The following is a 22,768-nucleotide window of genomic DNA, read 5'->3' as shown; positions in this document are numbered from 1 at the left end:
TATATAAGTATCAAAGGGTAAATTAAAATATTGACGAAACCTGAGGGCAAAAACATTAAAAAAATGGATTAAATTTCAGTTTTTTCGACATATTGGCTATAAGGACACAAAAAACATTGATTTTGGGGTTTACAGTCCTCTAAGAACTTAAAGACAGACTTATTCTGAGAAGCTTTGCCAAAGAAAGTTTACCAAAAAAGTCAACATTAAAAAAGTTAGAGACCGAAGAAAAAAGTGCCTTTCTCTTATAATGGGCCACTTTGATGAAAAACTTCAAAAAAAAATTTTGTATGAAACCATGATTGTAACTCAAAAAAGTAATGATGCAGTTCGATTCGTAGGACCCGAAATAGGGGGAAACCGTCGAATTTGGTCTTGTCTTGTTTTTTTTTTTTTGGAAAAAACTATCACAGTGTTATTGTAGATAATCTAAAACTAAGCAGTAAAAACATTTAATTTCAATATGTTGTGGTTCTCCATATTTGTGTGAAACAGAATAATTTTTCTAAAATTGTAGAATAAAATCTTGCACGCATAATTAGTTGATTTTTTTTTACAAATTTATATAAAGACATAAATAGAGAATATTATCCAAAATTAAAAAAATTTAAAGTTAGTTCAAACAGAAGCCTTCCAGATTCATTTTCGTGTTGAAAAAAAAATTATTACAAAAAATAAATAAATCTACAATTGAACTTTCCTAACTCGAATCACCATAAGCCACAAAAAAAAATGTATAAAAAAAAAATTTAAATTTCAAAAGCTATAAAATATACGAATATGGATAAAGGGATGCCTTTAAAATTCTTCCTTGATAGTAAAATTTAAAATTTTGTATTATGCCCTGGTCGAAAAGTTCGATTTATGGAAGGAATTTTGTATGAAATTTGATTTCTATTGCCAATTTAAGAGTTCGAGTTATGAAAGTTCCACACAGTATTTAGTATTAATTATTCCACGACTCGACAGTTTATTTTGAAATTACAATATGATGCAGTTCTTCATATTTTTATTCATTTCATATTCATTTATATAAAGATAGCAAAAGATTTTATGAGAATATCTATCCAATTAACATATGCAAAATTGAAAATTATACTGTCCAATTAAAATGGTTGATTTTTTGAAATCTTCTAAAATATTTAAATTGTATTTACCTTAATATTTGTTTAACTACAACATACTGATTAATTCTTGTTCCACAAATCTTGAATAAAACTGTATAAAACATATTATTGATGTTTTCTCTGTGAAGATATGTGTATATAAAATGTTAATATTTTGCCTTGTTCCTCTGTTTTTGATAATTCAATATTTATCACAAAACAAAGTCCAGAAACTTTCTCTCATTCAAATATCACTATTGCTTGATTAATAATTCCGTTCTGAATTTTTGGCAGGGGTCAACCTTAGATGTTTGAGATGTTCTATACAACAGCTGTGGCACGAATATCCTTCAACTCGTTTCTTCATAATCGAATTATTATTTCCTACACTACACTGTATTGAATGCCAAGCGAGGAATTATAGCAAGATTAAAGTTGCCAAATCAAATAGATTATATAATTTGAATTCAAATTTTTGTATTTTTTTTTTTGAATGCTTCTACTGGACCACATATATATACATATATATTTGGCGTAGGAACCGCTTTAAGCGATTATAGCCGAATCCACCAGAGCGCGCCACTCATTCCTCCTTTTTGCTTTTTGGCGCCAACTGGAAACACCAAGTGAAGCCAGGTCTCTTTGCACTTGGTCTTTCCACCGGAGTGGAGGTCGTCCTCTTCCGCGGCTTCCTCCAGCGGGTACTGCATCGAATACTTTCAAAGCTGGAGTGTTTTCTTCCATCCGTACAACATGCCCTAGCCAGCGTAGCCGCTGTCTTTTTATTCGCTGAACTATGTCAATGTCGTCGTATAAATCGTACAGCTCATCGTTCCATCGTCTGCGGGAGAGAGGACTTTACTTTTCAATTGCCTACTCAGTCCAAAGTAGCACCTGTTGGCAAGAGTGATTCTGCGTTGGATTTCAAGGCTGACATTGTTGGTGTTGTTAATGCTGGTTCCCAGATAAACGAAATTATCTACAACTTCAAAGTTATGACTGTCAACAGTGACGTGGGAGCCAAGACGCGAGTGCGCTGACTGTTTGTTTGATGACAGGAGATATTTCGTCTTGTCCTCAATATCGCTTCTTTATCTAGTCTGGAAAACGCAGAACAAACGGCGCGGTTGTTGCTTCCGATGATATCAATATCATCGGCATACGCCAGGAGCTGTACACTCTTGTAGAAGATTTTACCCTCCCTATTTAGTTCTGCAGCTCGTATTATTTTTTCCAGCAATAGATTGAAGAAGTCGCACGATTGTGAGTCACCCTGTCTGAAGCCTCGTTTGGTATCGAACGGCTCGGAGAGGTCCTTCCCGATCCTGACGGAGCTTTTGGTGTTGCTCAACGTCAGCTTACATAGCCGTATTAGTTTTGCAGGGATACCAAATTCAGACATCACGGCATACAGGCAGATCCTTTTCGTGCTATCGAAGGCAGCTTTAAAATCGATAAAAAGATGGTGAGTATCGATTCTTCTCTCTCGGGTCTTTTCCAAGATTTGGCGCATGGTGAATATCTGGTCCATTGTGGATTTTCCAGGTCTAAAGCCACACTGATAAGGTCCAATCAGTTCGTTGACGGTGGGCTTTAGTCTTTCACACAATACGCTCGACAAAACCTTATATGCGATATTGAGGAGACTTATACCACGGTAGTTGGCGCAGATTGTGGGGTCTCCCTTCTTATGGATTGGGCAGAGCACACTAAGATTCCAATCGTCAGGCATGCTTTCTTCCGACCATATTCTACAAAGAAGCTGATGCATGCACCTTATCAGTTCTTCGCCGCCGTATTTGAATAGCTCGGCCGGTAATCCATCGGCCTCCGCCGCTTTGTTGTTCTTCAAGCGGGTAATTGCTATTCGAATTTCTTCATGGTCGGGTAATGGAACATCTATTCCATCGTCATCGATTGGGGAATCGGGTTCGCCATCTCCTGGTGTTGTACTTTCACTGCCATTGAGCAGGTCGGAGAAGTGGTCCCTCCATAATCCCAGTGTGCTCTGGACATCCGTTACCAGATTACCTTCTCGGTCCCTACATGATAATGCTCCGGACTTGAAACCTTCTGTTAATCGCCTCATCTTTTCATAAAATTTTCGAGCATTACCAATGTCGGCCAGCTTTTCAAGCTTTTCATACTCACGCATTTCGGCCTCTTCCTTTTTACGTCTGCAAATGCGTCTCGCTTCCCTCTTCAGTTCTCGATATCTATCCCACCCCGAACGTGTTGTGGTCGATCGCAACGTTGCGAGGTAGGCAGTCTGTTTTCTCTCCACTGCGGAACGACAATTCTCATCGTACCAACTGGTTTTTTGGCGTTGCCGGAGACCAATTGTTTCGGCTGCAGCGGTATGCAATGAGTTTGAGATGCCGTTCCACAGCTCCCTTATATCGAGATGCTGATGAGTGCTCTCAGAGAGCAGGAGTGCAATTCGAGTAGAAAATCGTTCGGCTGTCGGTTGTGATTGCAGCTTTTCGACGTCGAACCTTCCTTGTGTTTGTTGACGGGCGTTCTTTGCTGCACAGAGGCGAGTGCGTATCTTTGCTGCTACTAGATAATGGTCCGAGTCAATGTTTGGTCCTCGGAGCGTACGCACGTCTAAAACACTGGAGACATGTCTTCCGTCTATCACAACGTGATCGATTTGATTGCGCGTGTTTCGAGCAGGGGACAGCCACGTTGCTTGATGAATTTTTTTATGCTGGAATCTGGTACTACAGATAACCATATTTCGGGCCCCAGCGAAGTCGATCAGCCTCAGGCCGTTTGGCGATATTTCGTCATGGAGGCTGAACTTTCCGACTGTTGTGCCAAAGACACCTTCTTTACCCACCCTGGCGTTAAAATCGCCAAGCACGATTTTGACATCGTGGCGGGGGCAGCGCTCATAGGTGCGTTCTAGGCGCTCATAGAAAGCATCTTTGGTCACATCGTCCTTCTCTTCCGTTGGGACGTGGGCGCAAATCAGCGATATGTTGAAGAACCTCGCTTTGATGCGGATTGTGGCAAGACGTTCATCCACCGGGGTGAATGCCAGGACTCGGCGACGTAGTCTCTCTCCCACCACAAATCCAACACCGAATTTGCGCTCCTTTATATGGCCGCTGTAGTAGATGTCACAAGGACCCACCTTCTTCCGTCCTTGTCCCGTCCATCGCACTTCTTGGACGGCGGTGATGTCAGCCTTTAGTTGTATGAGGACATCAACCAGCTGGGCAGAGGCACCTTCCCAATTAAGAGTCCGGACATTCCAGGTGCATGCCCTCAAATCATGATCCTTAGTACGTTTGCAGGGGTCGTCATCAAAAGGGGGGTTTCTCATCCGAGGCTCGGTGTTTGTTTTCATTGGGGAGATTTTTTTTTTTATGTGGTGGGTCCCAAGCCCTACGCACAACCGCACAACCGGGCTTCGCCTTCTCACTTTAGCTCGCCTCCAAACGGATGTCTGTTAGCTACCCAGGGGATACTTGGTCTAAAACCGGAAGTCGTGAGCTGCTTGAGTCATATGCAAAAGAATCGTTCCTGGCCACTCCCAAGTGAATGGCAATCAGAAACTTTCCTCACTTGCGTGAACTTCTACATATGACCCCATCCCCCCAATAACTGGACCACATAACTATACTATAATCAAAAAGACTACGATAAAAAATAAAATAAAAATCTACTAAAAATTACAATATTATGACTTCTTAAGCACACCAGTCGTGATAAATGCATTCGTATATGAAAAGTTTCCAAAAATTTATTTTAAATTATTAAAGCGCTGTAAAAAATGTGATATTTGGAGGCAAAAGGTTCTATAATTTTTATTGCTCATAACATTTTTATATTCTTGTGGCAGATGCATTGTGTTATTCGAAAACTTCGATCGGCAGATAAAACCTAATGACAGAATTATATTTTTATCCAATAATAAATTTAAATATAAAAATATATAATAATAATTCACAACTTCGCAGCAAACATTATTAAAATGACATGCATGTTATCGCTTAGGTTGGTTAGAAAGAAAGGTGAGCATATGCTAGCTAAATCGAGGCAAATTAATATGTTATAAATTAACACTTCATAATTTCGTCTTGAATTTTGAAATTTTAAAATATTTTTATACTCTCGCAACCTGTTGCACAGAGTATCATAGTTTTGTTCACATAACGGTTGTTTGTGTCACCAAGAAATATAAGAGTTAGATATGGGGTTATATATACATAAATGATTAGGATGACGAGTAGATTTGAAATCCGGATGTCTGTCCGTCCGTCTGTCCGTCTGTCCGTCTGTCCGTGCAAGCGATAACTTGAGTAAAAATTAAGATATCTTAATGAAACTTGGAACACATGTTCCTTGGCACCCTGAGGAGGTTGCTTTCGAAAATGGGCAAAATCGGTCCACTGCCACGCCCACAAAATGGAGGAAACCGAAAACCTATACAGTGTCATAACTAAGCCATAAATAAAGTTATGAAATTTGGAACATAGGATCCCATTAGGGAGGGGCACATTTGGATGTAATTTTTTTGGAAAAGTGGGCGTGACCCCGCCCCCAAATAGGTTTTTTGTATATAACTCGCAAACCAATAAAGCTATATAAGCCAAACTTTCTGCAGTCGTTTCTTTTAGCCATTTCCTTATACAGTCCAAAAATGAAAGAAATCGGATAATAACCACGCCCACCTCCCATACAAAGGTTAGGTTGAAAATTACTAAAAGTGGGTTAACTCCCTAACGAAAAACGTCAGAAACACCAAATTTTACATAAGAAAAGGCAGAAGAAAGCTGCACTGAGATTATTTTACAAAATGGAAAATGGGCGTGGCGTCGCCCACTTATGGGTCAAAAACCATATCTCAAGAAATATTCGACCGATTTCAATGAAATTCGGTACATAACACTTTCTTGACACCCTGATGACACGGGTGGAATATGGGCGAAATCTGTTCACAACTACGTCTACTTCCCATATAACCCAATTTTGAATTCCATCTGATTCGTTCACTTTATAATGTATTCATAAGGAACCAATGAAGCTAGCGGAATAAAACTTTACACAAATACTGTATTTGAGCTGTGACAACACTTGTGGAAAAATTGTCAAAATCGAACCATGACTTTTCAAGGCGCCTGATATCAAACATGAAGAACTCAGTGCCTAAGGTTAATTTTTCACCGAAAATATAGGTAAATCCCTCAGATATTTTAATGTAATTCATTCCCTCTGAATTTTTTTCTTATAACAGTTTCTCTCTGTACCTGAAATGGTAAAAATCGGGTCATAACTTCCCCCAGATCCCATATACCTAATTATAAGTAATATTAAATTAAGTGAGCGTATAGTCTTCGATACGTTGTATCTTGGTGGTGAAAACGAGTGAAATCGGTTTAGGAATTACCTCAGTCCCCATATACTATTTATGATGATTTTCGTTATTCTATTGAACTTTATGCCGAATATATGGGTCGAATTGTGTTGTCTTTATAAAATTACATCAATAAATTGCGAGAGTATAAAATGTTCGGTTACACCCGAACTTAGCCCTTCCTTGCTTGTTTTTTCATTATAAGTAAATGGATAAAATTTTATATACCAAAAAAAATTCTAAATCAAACATTAATTTAACATTTTTCAACCAGCATAACATTGGCAGCATTATATGAAATCTAAGTCTGCCGCATGTAATAACAGAAATATAATATGTACTTCCACTGCCATAGTGGGCTAAAGAGTACAAAGTCTGCGTTGTTATGTTACTCTTTTTCTAATTTTGCCTATATCATCACTGTTAATGTTAACTTGAAGATAGACCATGCATGTATGTAACAATCTATGCTTGAGTGCTTAGTTGCATGTAAAATTAATGGCACTACACTGCACTGTATTTAATGTCATTCGAAATTAGTTTACCAGTACAAATGTTACTTGACTATATGTCTTGTGGATTTTACATTATATTCGATCATACATATGCCTACATACGTATATACTATTATGATTATATACAAATTTAAGTACTTAAACTCTACAATTGCAGTTTGTCTTATTTAAGCACTCTAATTATATAGCTATTGTATATAAATGTCGAAAGATACATATGTTTTAACGAAATATATAAGTAAATATACCATTTGTATAAGTACATGTTAGTGATATCTCTGTACATATACCGTCGTCACGGCTGATACGTTTTTTGTCTTTTTGTTGTTTTTTCGTTGACTTAAGCCGTCAACTGGTTCTCCGTTATTGTCTCATTACCTTTTTTATGTATTTTCTTGTATTTGTCTTCAACTTGTATTTCTTTTTTTTTGTGTTATAAAATTTCAAGCTCAATTTTTTTTCGTGCCGAGCGACGCGCTCAACAAATGGGCGGAGTTAACACCCAATAAACCACTTGTACGTGCACACATTTATATACAGCTATGTGTGTGTGTTAGTGGTTATATATAATATGAGTTTATAGGTATATAGCTGTATGTTGATAAATAAAATACAGTTGCGTAAAAAGTACCAGTATTTTATAGTTTAAAAAATAAATAATATATTTGAGGTTACTGTAATGCATTCAATTTGCTTAGATGTAGCGTTCAATCGTTTGAGAAATTATTAAAAACAAAAAAATAATCGGATATGAAATTTGTTTCAACATTTTTCACCATTTTTAACCAAACAAATATTTTAAAATATATACTCAAAAATAAACAAAATTTTATTAAATTTTTTTATAAATTTCATTTAAATTTTTTAAGCCATTTATCAAAAAATAAAACGCCTTAAATTCACTGATTTTTATCAGCAGAGATTTTGTATTTTTTTTTAATCGATCAATCTCCGTTGAGAAATCATACTCTCAGTCAAATAATATACAAATATACTAATTTATTATAATTTTAAAAAATCTGAAGAAAGTGATTAATCCTCATGATTTCATACCCATAAATACAAATTACTTACCTTTTTGATAAAAATTTGCATCCATATAACCTTTAACACCATTTAACTTAAATCACCTTTCAAACCCAGCTAAATCATATTACTGCAAATGACGTATTTCAAATTCCCTCTGACTCATTAAATATTCATCGAATAATCTTTTATTTCTTATTATACATTTTCTAAACTAATACGAGTAACATAAAAGTTTTGCTGAAATCATCTTCGCCACTTGTTCTTTTGACAAAAATTCTGCTCTGATGACATAATAAAGTGTAATCTATCAAATTCATTTGGATATGTGAACAAGTTTTAACGCGTCAATTGTGTTTTTAGAAATGTTTCTGCTTAATTAAGTGAACATATTTAGCGAAATTTTATGAAAAATCATGCGCAATGAATCATTACGTATGATATATGAGTCATATGTAGCAATAGTTATGATGGTGTGCTCAAGCTATTTATATTTAAAGTTATTCTGAAAGGCATCAAGGAAATATTTTAATTTAGATACTAATCGGTAAATAATTTTCACTAGATATACATATATTTACTTAAAACCTTTCTAAATTTTGTGGGTAATACTGATAGCACTAAGAACACAAGAATTATGCAAGAATAGGCTCCGAATCATATGTATTAAGAGTATCTCCCCTGGCATATAACAGTAAGTTGAAGTATTGAAGATGGGAGATTTACTTTGAACTCTCTCTAAGAATCAGATATAGATCAGACATATTAGCATAAAACATACAGTAAGGTTCATGAGACTGTAGAAAACTAATCAAAACTACATTTTTCTTCTCCACTTCAGCTAATAGCCTTTTCGCACAGCCTAATTAATTGATCAATTAAAATTTTTATTGAGAAACCCTTTTTTTTGCCTTTTACACTGACGGCTACTCGATAATCGATCAGCTGTTATACATTTTTGTTTTTGCTTTTCATAAGATGGTGGTAAGTTTCATTAGCTGATTGCTATTTTTAGCAGCGATATCTACCGTAGCTTTTTTCTACGAAAAAATACAGACAATCGCAGATAATGAACGTAGTCTTTGTAGCAGAGTTGCATTTAAAATTCAATTAAAATTAAATGTAGATTTTTATTTTGTATGGTGAATCGATCTTAATAAGCGTTTTAATCGAGCAGAGGCCGGTTAATTGAACAATTAGCGGCTATGTAAAAAGTCTTTAACATTAAAAAATTAAATTGCTTCAAATCAAACAGTTATATTAAGAAAAAAGCAGTGTCTTTCGGCATTTTCTTTGATTTCAGTTATGTGAATTTGTTTTGAGAGAATTAGAAATTCAATAAATGCGATATATACACGCACAACCGTTTATCTAAATATAATTTTATATAGAAGGAGTACGCAAGACTAATCACTACAATTTCTTTGTATTACATTGAATTTTTATACTATCACACCTGGCAAAACATATAAGTATAAAATTGTTTCATGACATTATGACACGGAATTTCATAAAAAGCATGGTATGTTCTGGTGACGAAATTTTTTTTTTGAAAAATCGCTCATCGTCGATATTAAGCAAAATCGAGTCAATCAGTCACCTTATGTTAACAATACAAATGCTAATTATATTAGTTCTAAAGCATTTCTCATTGTATTCGATACCGATGTATTACCAAATATTACTGGACTACTAGATGTTTTGTATATAATAATTTACTACATATGGATGGGGTCATATGTAGAAGTTCACGGTTTTAGACCAAGTATCCCCTGGGTAGCTAACAGACATCCGTTTGGAGGCGAGCTAAAGTGAGAAGGCGAAGCCCGCTTCTGCGGTTGTGCGTAGGGCTTGGGACCCACCACATAAAAAAAAATCTCCCCAATGAAAACAAACACCGAGCCTCGGATGAGAAACCCCCCTTTTGATGACGACCCCTGCAAACGTACTAAGGATCATGATTTGAGGGCATGCACCTGGAATGTCCGGACTCTTAATTGGGAAGCTGCCTCTGCCCAGCTGGTTGATGTCCTCATACAACTAAAGGCTGACATCACCGCCGTCCAAGAAGTGCGATGGACGGGACAAGGACTGAAGAAGGTGGGTCCTTGTGACATCTACTACAGAGGCCATATAAAAGAGCGCAAATTCGGTGTTGGATTTGTGGTGGGAGAGAGACTACGTCGCCGAGTCCTGGCATTCACCCCGGTGGATGAACGTCTTGCCACAATCCGCATCAAAGCGAGGTTCTTCAACATATCGCTGATTTGCGCCCACGCCCCAACGGAAGAGAAGGACGATGTGACCAAAGATGCTTTCTATGAGCGCCTAGAACGCACCTATGAGCGCTGCCCCCGCCACGATGTCAAAATCGTGCTTGGCGATTTTAACGCCAGGGTGGGTAAAGAAGGTGTCTTTGGCACAACAGTCGGAAAATTCAGCCTCCATGACGAAACATCGCCAAACGGCCTGAGGCTGATCGACTTCGCTGGGGCCCGAAATATGGTTGTCTGTAGTACCAGATTCCAGCATAAAAAAATTCATCAAGCAACGTGGCTGTCCCCTGATCGAAACACGCGCAATCAAATCGATCACGTTGTGATAGACGGAAGACACGTCTCCAGTGTTTTAGACGTGCGTACGCTCCGAGGACCAAACATTGACTCCGACCATTATCTAGTAGCAGCAAAGATACGCACTCGCCTCTGTGCAGCAAAGAACGCCCGTCAACAAACACAATGAAGGTTCGACGTCGAAAAGCTGCAATCACAACCGACAGCCGAACGATTTTCTACTCGACTTGCACTCCTGCTCTCTGAGAGCACTCATCAGCATATCGATATAAGGGAGCTGTGGAACGGCATCTCAAACTCATTGCATACCGCTGCAGCCGAAACAATTGGTCTCCGGCAACGCCAAAAAACCAGTTGGTACGATGAGAATTGTCGTTCCGCAGTGGAGAGAAAACAGACTGCCTACCTCGCAACGTTGCGATCGACCACAACACGTTCGGGGTGGGATAGATATCGAGAACTGAAGAGGGAAGCGAGACGCATTTGCAGACGTAAAAAGAAAGAGGCCGAAATGCGTGAGTATGAAAAGCTTGAAAAGCTGGCCAACATGGCTAATGCTCGAAAATTTTATGAAAAGATGAGGCGATTTACAGAAGGTTTCAAGACCGGAGCATTATCATGTAGGGACCGAGGAGGTAATCTGGTAACGGATGTCCAGAGCACACTGGGATTATGGAGGGAACACTTCTCCGACCTGCTCAATGGCAGTGAAAGTACAACACCAGGAGATGGCGAACCCGATTCCCCAATCGATGACGATGGAATAGATGTTCCATTGCCCGACCGTGAAGAAATACGGCGGCGAAGAACTGATAAGGTGCATGCATCAGCTTCTTTGTAGAATATGGTCGGAAGAAAGCATGCCTGACGATTGGAATCTTAGTGTGCTCTGCCCAATCCATAAGAAGGGAGACCCCACAATCTGCGCCAACTACCGTGGTATAAGTCTCCTCAATATCGCATATAAGGTTTTGTCGAGCGTATTATGTGAAAGACTAAAGCCCACCGTCAACGAACTGATTGGACCTTATCAGTGTGGCTTTAGACCTGGAAAATCTACAATGGACCAGATATTCACCATGCGCCAAATCTTGGTAAAGACCCGAGAGAGAAGAATCAATACTCACCATCTTTTTATCGATTTTAAAGCTGCTTTCGATAGCACGAAAAGGAGCTGCCTTTATGCCGCGATGTCTGAATTTGGTATCCCTACAAAACTAATACGACTATGTAAGCTGACGTTGAGCAACACCAAAAGCTCCGTCAGGATCGGGAAGGACCTCTCCGAGCCGTTCGATACCAAACGAGGCTTCAGACAGGGTGACTCTCTATCGTGCGACTTCTTCAATCTATTACTGGAAAAAATAATACGAGCTGCAGAACTAAATAGAGAGGGTAAAATCTTCTACAAGAGTGTACAGCTCCTGGCGTATGCCGATGATATTGATATCATCGGAAGCAACAACCGCGCCGTTTGTTCTGCGTTTTCCAGACTAGATAAAGAGACGAAGCGTATGGGTCTGGTGTTGAATGAGGACAAGACGAAATATCTCCTGTCATCAAACAAACAGTCAGCGCACTCGCGTCTTGGCTCCCACGTCACTGTTGACAGGCATAACTTTGAAGTTGTAGATAATTTCGTTTATCTGGGAACCAGCATTAACAACACCAACAATGTCAGCCTTGAAATCCAACGCAGAATCACTCTTGCCAACAGGTGCTACTTTGGACTGAGTAGGCAATTGAAAAGTAAAGTCCTCTCTCGACGAACCAAAATCAAACTCTATAAGTCGCTCATTATTCCCGTCCTGATGTATGGCGCTGAAGCGTGGACGATGACAACATCCGATGAGACGACTCTTGGGGTTTTCGAGAGAAAGGTTTTGCGCAAGATTTATGGTCCTCTAAACATTGGCAACGGCGAATACCGCAGACGATAGAACGATGGCTGTACGATTTATACGACGACATTGACATAGTTCAGCGAATAAAAAGACAGCGGCTACGCTGGCTAGGTCATGTTGTACGGATGGAAGAAAACACTCCAGCTCTGAAAGTATTCGATGCAGTACCCGCTGGAGGAAGCCGCGGAAGAGGACGACCTCCACTCCGGTGGAAAGACCAAGTGCAAAGTGACCTGGCTTCACTTGGTGTTTCCAGTTGGCGCCAAAAAGCAAAAAGGAGGAATGAGTGGCGCGCTCTGGTGGATTCGGCTATAATCGCTTAAAGCGGTTCCTACGCCAAATATATATATATACATCCTCAGGTGGCCCTCCAACAGGAGTTAAAGGAAATTATATATATATATACATTCTCAGCCGAATTGGGTCTAGATAGCTCCTCTCTATAATGAAATGGAAGCTGAATAATAACAGTAATACTATATTTTTATTACATATCCCAGCGTCGTATTTTGGGCGACGAGTTGTCCCACTGTCGCTGGTTGTAACCCTGGTAGTATGAGCCGGGAGTAGATGTCCGCTCCCAAAATTACCTCGACTGGCGCTGACTTGTAGAAGTCGTTGTCTGCGAGTCTTAGGTTCTGGAAGTGTTGAAGTGTGTGGTCTTCCAGAGACCTTACTGGCGTCGGTGGTAGTTGATGACTTTGTATTTTTGCAGTTACGGAGATTTATGACTGTCCACCATGGTTGTCTCGAAACATGAAATCGCACACTCGGCTGTCTCCACGGGCTTGTGTGCGGAGTCGCAGTCGTGAAATAGTGGAGGCGAGAATGATAGTGGATGGACTGACCGGGTTAATCATGGCTCGCACTGTGATGAACCTGGTTGCAGTGCGTATCTTGATTAAGGCGGTCGGTGAAAGCGCTATTTTTTGCTGCCAAGGTAGTGTTGCGTGCCTATCCTTGAAGATACGGCGTGCGTCTGCTTGACGTCGAGCACCTCGTCCACGCCTTCTCTACGGACGGGGTGGCCGGCGGGACGCATTGCGTTCCGCTGGGTCCGGGTAATGTCGCTGAGACGAATCGAGTCTCAGTCGATCGTTACCATGCCGCCAATCCGAATAGAAGTTACCAGCACGCCGAAGTCGGCGAGACGAATCGAGTCTGGCTCGATCCTGGGCATGTGGTATGTGGGAGAGGCATCGTTGGTCAGAGCTTTCCCTTGGTTGCATGACTGATAACGTCGGTTGACATGGTTGAATAGGTATCGAATCCGTGATAGCGATGGTTTCCTCTTCCATTTCCGCTTCCATTTCGACTTGTTGTGCCAATGTTAAATCTACGACATCCTTCAGCATCTGAACTAATGCCATGGAGCATTGTATGGTGAGGGCTGCCGCAATGTTTACAGCGTATTACGCTGTCGCACTCATCCTTTGAGTGGTTCAAGGCAAGGCAGTTGCTGCAATAGCGGTGTATTAAGGCTGTCCTCAGCCTATTTTCTGGGGACATCTGGCGAAATTTTGGGCACCAGCGAAGAAGGTGATTGTCTATGCATAACGGGCAATTGATGATCGCCTTCTCCGCTGGTGCCCAAAATTTCGCCAGATGTCCCCAGAAAATAGGCTGAGGACAGCCTTAATACCGGCTCGAAGGACCAATATTAGCTCAGGTGGTGGAGTACGGTGTGCTTCACGTTTCGTATTTGTGGTTGGCCGTGGGGAAATAGAGGGCGCAATTGATTCCACAAAGTAATCCAAAAAAAGAACAAATATTCTTTGTAATAAATATAATTTTATTAAATAAATTGGAATTGGATCGGCTGAGATCTCGCAAAGGAAGGTAAGAAGAAGAAGAAGCTAAGCAAGAGCGCAAATATGCGTTCGAATTAAAACTTCGAAAAAGCTTCGAAGTAGTGATATTTCTTCCAACACAGACGTGGCAGTGAAATTAGGCGGGGGCGGCGTCAACATTATGGATTGGGAATCTCTACATAATATTAAAAAAAAAATCTATATTTCGCTTGTGATCTAAACTCGAAAACTTGTTTGGTTTCGTGAAAAGTTTTCACGATGAAATATGTTATTGTATTACGTCATAGCTTTATAATATATTTAGTTTTTACTTGTAAGCAGTTCAGTTCCATTTTTTACCAAATAATGTGGTTACATATTTCTTAATATTCTATTGAATTAAGTGGACAGTCTTATACCCGATAAATTTAGATGACTAGACTATTCGATGCTATTTAACCATAGTTGGGCTTCAAAAGGACGAACAAGTCAACTTTCATAAAAAGAAATAACTTCATAAGGTCATGCAATCGGTGTTTAAAAAACAAGCCGCTAAAAATCTATGCAATTGTCAGTAATACACGGGTAAAGTTACAGCAAATTTGAATAGAAGGATTTACTCAATAATTTTACGTCGAAACACCGAAACAATTGAAAGTATTACGAAAATCATATTTGACGACTGATTCTAAAGACGTAAACAACAAAGTATTACGAAAACCTTTAACTCGACTGAATGCTGTCGCCTTGGGAAAACGAATCCTTTATGCTAATAACACACAAGAGACTTTGTTTTTCTTTTGCCAATTTCCGCGAAAGCGTAAAAAACGCACAAAATTTTCGCCAAAAAGGTCAGCAACATTGTGTGCAAAGGCGAAAGGCAACAAGACAAACCAAGAAAGTCAAATAGGCAATGGAAGAATGGAAAATGCGTTGGATTAGGATAACAAATACGTTAAACGCAGATCAGGAAGTCAGCGAAATTTTGGAGCAAACGCTTCGCAGAAGCACGCAATCTCATATAAGAAACGGAAAGTGAGCTCTGGAAGTTGGCAGACAAAAGGGAAAAGAAAGGTAAGTAATAAAAAATGGCAAACCGTAAGCAGTGAAAGAAGTTAAAAAATGATGAAATGGCATGAAAGGCTTTGTGTGCGTAAAAAAATGCTGAAAAATAGATAATGAAAGCCGACAGGATACCGTAAACAACTTATGAAAATTATAAAAGGAAGGCAGATGCTTCGATAGAAAAATGCGAGAGAAGCAAAATCAAGACTGATAAAAAAGTCATAACTGAGTTTGCTGCTAAAACTTCTAAAAAAGTCATAGCAAGTGAGGCATTAGACGCTATTGGCTTGCAACAAGTAAACGTAACAAATGCGACAAAGGCCTCAAAGGATGCAATTTGCACACCGCTAAATGACTCAAGGTCCTACGGAGACACTCTGTGTATGTAAGCGTGGTGAGTACGTAGGCATACTGAAATGATTATTATATTATGTGTAACAACAACAACGCACGCCAAGAGAATTTGCAACATGAAAATTTGTTTTGCTTGTTGAGAAACGAGGTCATCAAATGGCGACTCAGATTGTAGGTGTTTGTAGGTGTGTGTGTGTGTGCAAATTTGTTTATATATGTATATATCTACTATATAATCTATCTATTTGCTAATAATATAAAAAATATGGTACTTGCCAACACATTTTTTTATACAAAGCGCATAATCCGCCGCAAGGCACGCATTCGTTTTGGCAATACATGTTTGGAAAGTGGGCGTTATGTTTGAATCTGTAGGCGGTATGTTTCCATGCAAAGAATGCGTCAATGCAACGTAGAATATGCGCTGAATAGATAACGGCGATATGTTGTAAAACGGGGCGGTATGTTTTGCCACAGAACAAAAACGATTTGCGCTAATAATAGTGCGAAGGGCGAGACTGGCGTGCAAAAAAAGAACGCAGCGCATGGCCTGTATACCTGCGATCGGCATATTTAGGCGACAATCGAAAAAAACAAGAGCGTACAATTAAGCGGAAAAATGCGCGCGAAAGTGCAGCGGCAACAACAAAAGCGGCGATATGGGAATTTCAAGCGCACGCGTTACGGCGCTTTGTTGTTGTAAGAAATTGCAAACAAATTTGTAATGCAAAAATCAGCACACACAAATAGGCAGCGAGCCAAACAACACTGCCGCCAACACTTTTAACAGCGCTCGCAGACACTTAACAGCGCTGACGCTGTTAACATTAACATTACCAATGTTAACATTAACAGCGTGTCAGCAAGTAAAAACATGCATGAAAGGATAATGCAAATAGGCAAAAAGTGAAGGTAACCCTATAACAACGCATAACCTTTCCACTAAAAATGTAATAAAATAAAAAAAAATCACTTTCAATGCACTTTCATGCAATACCTCATGCAGCGATTGGCATAACATATTAACTTGAATGGACGAGTTATTGAAAGGCGATCGCGCTGGCATTTATTCACTGCTACAATAGCTCAATATAAACACAACGCATCCTTGCAGGTAACTGCTGCCGCTTTGTTATGCTGTCATTTAGATGTAATTTTTTAACAGTTATTTGCATGATATAACCCTGTACCTTCGTGCGAATGCTTCAAGGTCTGATTTTTAGCAAACTCATTTTTTCCAGCACTCGGTGCTGCTTGTTTACTAGCGAAACAAAGCGTTTTTCATGTGGGCGCAAGCGAAAGGCGTTGCGTGATGGTTAAAAATATTAGAGTATGTATAAACATGGTATTCTTGTTTAATGTTCACATGCTTGAGGCGTTGCCTGTATTTTTTGGAATGGTTAAAAAATGCTGAAATTGCTCCGAAATCTATACCAGCGCAGGCTAGCCGTTTGAGACAAGTCTAAGTGTTATACATATATTGAGGAGGAACGGAGTATGTAAATATTTACAGATTTTTCGGTTTATTAATCCGGCTTAAGAAAGATAATAATGATATGTATTAATTACAGCATTAGTTATAATTTACCGCAGTAAACAAAGGGATTACTATATATATATATATATATATATATATATGTGGCTAATCCTTAAAGGTATTTGAAAGCATTCAAGATATTGCACCAATTTTTATACCAATAATTTGTTGCTTTTTAAATATTTTTGCAAAATTCATAAAAACTACACAGCGCAGATATTTGCTTTTATTACAGTAATTTTGGGTACAAATGGTTTAAAAATATTTAAATTATTAAAATCAAATTGAATAACTTTTTGATTATTTGTTTTTTGATATTGTTCATAATACTCCAAGAGAAGATGATGTATATAAGTTTAACACTAACATACATATGTACATATATGGTTCCCGAGAAATAAATTACATTTTAAAACTCCATGTATACTCTATATTAATATTCGTTATTTAATGAGCTCGAAAGTATTTGACTATATCAGGAAATCTTATATTTAATATCGTCAGAATCTCTCCGTTACTGCTAAAGAACTACTACTAACCATGACCACTCGTTAAAATTACTTTAGTTCAGTTACCGACCAGTCTCTGTTCAGAACCATCACTTTTTTGCTTATGTTTAGCTGATTTCTTTTTAAATTCCGGGCCAATACACAAAATTATAGATTAAAGCTGTTTGCTTGGATATTCTCTGTTAGCTATAGAGACAGTATTCAAATTCGAAGACATATTCGTGTTACAAGTCATAAACTATCACTTAAACACCGATAATGTTATTAATAGTATCAAGTCTGAAAGTAGTACCTCAAGTTTATTTACAGGCATCGTCATGTAAATGTTAAGATCGAAATGATCACAAGTACCTAGCAAAGTTGCTACTAAAATCTCTATTGTTTATATGGAGAGCCAAAATCCTTATTTTTGTAAAACAAAATTATTTTCAAAACTATCAGACAATTTCCAAAATTTCTTCGCATCTACTGCCTTAAGGGGCTATACCAGTGCAACATATGAAAAATTAGGCTATTTTCGTGATTTTTTTTTTAAGAAAGTACTCTATCGATTGTTTTGAAGTTTTTTTCACGTAATAAGGTATATTTTCAGCTATATTTCAATTTTTTTTTTACAAAAATGCTATCTTCGGATGTGCCAAAAAAAAAGTTCCCCAACTGCTGACATGATTCCGGTCGAATGAGTTGCTGAAACAAAATAATTCAAAAAGGATATTAAAGTTAAATATATTTCCTATACAATGACCAAAGATTTTTTTTAAATATCAAAAATTGACAAAATGGCGTAGTTCTGGAAAAAATTTCATTTTTTTTTTTAGTTAAAAAATTGGTATTTTTTTTAATGACAAATTGACAATTTTCAACCATTGAAAAAGATCGTAGGTCAGTGTATAGTAAATATATTCAAGAATTCTCAGTTTTAATTTGAAGTCGATCGGTCAATTTCTCGTTGAGTTATGATGTTAGAAATTTTGAGAAATGTCGTTTCGAAAAAAATACGTTTAAGTTTCGAATACGCCTACTAACTATTATTCAACTTACACTCGAAAAAATCACTATCGTTAAACCAATTTGTATATGAAAGTCGAAATATTCTATCAATCTTAACAAAACATAATAAAAAAAAAAAAGTATTTTCAATATTTTCCGTGGTTCAATGTATCATAAACCAAATTTCTCACCAACCATTAACTCAAGCAAATATCTTAGATGTTCACGATAAAAACAGAAAAAAGTGGATCGTTCTCTAAGTTTAATTTACAATATTTTTATAGCTGCCTCTAGAAAGGTATTTGCAGTCCCTCATCAACCTAAAATTAGAGAATTTTTTTAAATATCTCACACCTCCGGCAATGTACTTCGAAATCTTATTTGAAGTTGACACTATCATCATTATTTATTTCCCTACACATGTAAAGGTATCTAATCAACTGTGGCATGGTTAAATCAACTTCAAGTTAAAATTGAACAAATTTTGCAAAAAAAAAAGAGCAAAGAAAAAGTTAAGAACATAATTTATAAGTATATATCTGACAATTATTATCAGTATAACCAATATTTAAAAACAAAAATTAAAATTGTCCGAAAAAACCCGACTTCAACTCACTTTCTTAGCTCGTTAACAGAATCAAATTGTCGAAACCCGGATTAAATTTGCTGCACAAGCAATCTCCAGAGATTGTACATGGGGTTTAAGTCGGAGCTTATAGCAGGCAAGACCATTAAAGCCATATTTCTTTTCGAAAAGAAGCAGAAGCTTTTCTTTTGTTGCAGTGCAGCTGCATTGTGTATCGCAGCGTTATCTTGCTGAAAAATCAATGCTTCCTCAAAAAAGCGTTCCTAAAAATATATTAAGACACCTTCTAATACTCCAACGATATTGATTGCATTCATTTTATTCGTAATAAAAGAAATTGAGGTTGATCCGTTGTACCTGAAAGCCCCCCATACCATGAGAGATCATTTCCGGAAATTTCTCGATTGACTTGATTCTAGTGGTCGTCGAATATCGCTCCAATATTTGTCACTACTATCGGGATTGTCTAAATTAAAATTTTTCTAGCCATTAAAACCACTTTTTTTCCTAATCACAACACCACAACAAGTGCCTTTGGGCATATTGCATCATTGCAATTTTGTGTTGAGGTAGCAACTTAGGTTGAGCCGCTTGTTTGGCATATTGGCTATTAAAAATCTCACTTAAAGTATCTGCTGATCTGGACGAGTGGACACTTCTAGATTTATTGCTTTACCTAATATGTGTTGGGGAAATGTTTTTATTGATTGCCAAATGCTTCGACCGTTCATCAATCTTGGGAGGACGCCCACTTCTTCGTGTTGTCCCATAATTTTCCGACTTTTTTGAGAAGGAACATGTGTTAAGACTTCGGGATATTCATTTTCTTCGAATTTTAATATTCCAGCTTTTAGATTTCAAAAACTATTTACAAAACTATATTTGGTGCTATTTACCTTATATTTTATCCATTAATATTCCATATAGCCTCAAATTGAAGAAGATACGAGAGTAGCTTCACATTCTTAACCCCAGCAGAGTTCCTTTATATTCCGACTTTATTACAAAGCGTGTAAAACTCATTTAATAAACCATCAATAAATAATCACAACAAAGGAATAACTAGTTGAAGGTTAACAGCTCGCAACTGTCAACTAGAAATAAACGCTTCAAATGAAAAAATAATCGATTTTTATAACAAAATATGACAGCAACTTTTGTTCATAAATATCTAATCTTGTATCACATAAACACATGTATCAAAACGCTGGTATCACATTACCCGTACTTGAGATATAAGCTAGCAACTGACTAGCCAACCAATCAACGACATGTCGACACGGCACAATAGCAAATTTATTGGCTGTTTTATTTGTGCATTTTACAGCTAATTTTCATTAATAACTATAACTGGCTATTCTCTAAACTACAGACAAGCCGTTTGGCATGGCATTAAATTGGCGTTTTCAAAAATCATTTGCCGTCTTTTTTTGTATTTTTCGTGAGATTTAACGAATTCTTTCGTATTTGCTTTTATTAAAGTTTTTATTATTTCGCTAAAGTACAACTTCCGCGTCGCCCATATTAATCTTGCATAGTTAAGTATTTTAATTAATTATGACGATGCCAAAGTGTGGTGTATCAAAACAACAACAGCGAACAAACAAAAGTGAAACACACAAATAAGAAAATGTCAATATTGTAAAGGCAGCCAATAAATAAATTGAATTCAACAATAATCGTATTCACAACATGAAATGAGTTGACAATCACGAAAATATGGAATTCGCTTGAATGCGAATTTCATTTGTATAGGTGGCGGAATTCAATATGAGGAGACTGAAATGGTGGGGAAATGAATTTAAATTGTACAACTTTTAGATGAAATTAGTATTTTGACTTTTAAAGGTACGTAAATTATTAATTGCTATACTTAATTGAGTACATTAAGAATCCTATCCTATAATATATTCTTGTTCACATACCATTATCTCGAAGAGTTTACGTAAATTTTGTTGACGATATAAAATATATTCAAAATAATCCTGAGGAATACCGGAGAGATGATAATTTTAAACCATATAACGATTCACCTTTTGCCACAAGCGTTTAACCAATACTGATATATGATGTTCCATTCTTTCAATATTCCAAATTCCGTACTCTTTTTGAATTAAATCATTTATATAAATATATTAATTATTTAATTAGCCAATTCTCTTATTAAACTGCAGATCAAACAAATTTTCCAAATTATTTGCTAATTAAATTAAAATTTCAATCAATTTAGTGAAATGGAAGCATACATAATGTTACAAAATATAACATAATTACGTTACAAATTAATCATGTGTGTGTAAATTAATTCAATTTAGCGGTTGAAACTTATTATTTTTAAAATAAAATGCTTAATTAAGTCAATTTACATAATTGTGGTCAATTAAATATTTTTTGAAATGAGATTGTTTAATTGAATTGCGCTTACAATTAATAGTTATTTATTTATTTTAATCATAATTGTTTAGTTAGCTCTTTAATGAAATGATTGTTCGATCATTTCGTCATTAGCTAATTAAATTAGATTTATAAATCATAAACATAATAATCAGCATCATATGAGTCAATATATTTAATTATGTTTAATTTAATATTCCTATTAAGTACCTGGGCCTACTGAAAGATGTCATAATTTATATTAATTAAGTTTCACTCATATATTATGTTTAAAAATCTTTTTATAAATCGCAATTTTGTACAAAAAATAAATTCCACGAAATTAAGTTTGATTTAATTTAATTTAACTTAAATGGTCCAACTTAATTAAAAATAATTTAAACCACCTTATTTTAAGTTAATTTATTTAAATTTAATTTAAACAAACTTAATTTCACTCAATTAAATTTAATTTAATTTAATTAAATTTATATTAAATTAAATATTTTATTTGAAAGTACTTTTATTCAACTATATAATTTCGTAAAAAAAAGCTTTTAACTTAATTTCAATGTAATTTAAATTAGTTTATTTTATCTCCCAAAACTTAGACTAATTTTAGTTACATGAATTATGGTAACATTATCTGAGTTTTCTTAAGCTTTAATTAAATCAATTTAAAGTTTCATACTTGCTATCCTCAATCAAATACAAATTTATCTTCTATGCTACTAAGATGCTAAGATGCTTTTTGAAAGTTTGTGAATTAACACAATTTACTGATTTCTCAATTATCCAGTTAAGTAACTTAGTTAAAATAAAATTACATTAGCAGTAAAAAAAGGTAATGTACTGTTGCCCTGTCGGACAGGCAATTAATAACCTCAGCTGAAATTTGTATATTTGTTATCCTTCATAAACTGAAACATTTACTTTCGTGTAACGAAATGACTCAATTAAAGTGCTCTCTGAAAGGCAATTAACTAACTCAATTAAATGAATCTTATTAAATTAATAAATATTTTTTTAATATTATACGAATTCAACTTTTTAAATGTGATTTCAAATTGACTTT

This window comes from Zeugodacus cucurbitae, chromosome 4 (genome assembly GCF_028554725.1).
Source record: "Zeugodacus cucurbitae isolate PBARC_wt_2022May chromosome 4, idZeuCucr1.2, whole genome shotgun sequence".
In the NCBI taxonomy this organism is placed as follows: Eukaryota; Metazoa; Arthropoda; class Insecta; order Diptera; family Tephritidae; genus Zeugodacus; species Zeugodacus cucurbitae.
Note: the sequence above shows the minus strand (reverse complement) of the source record.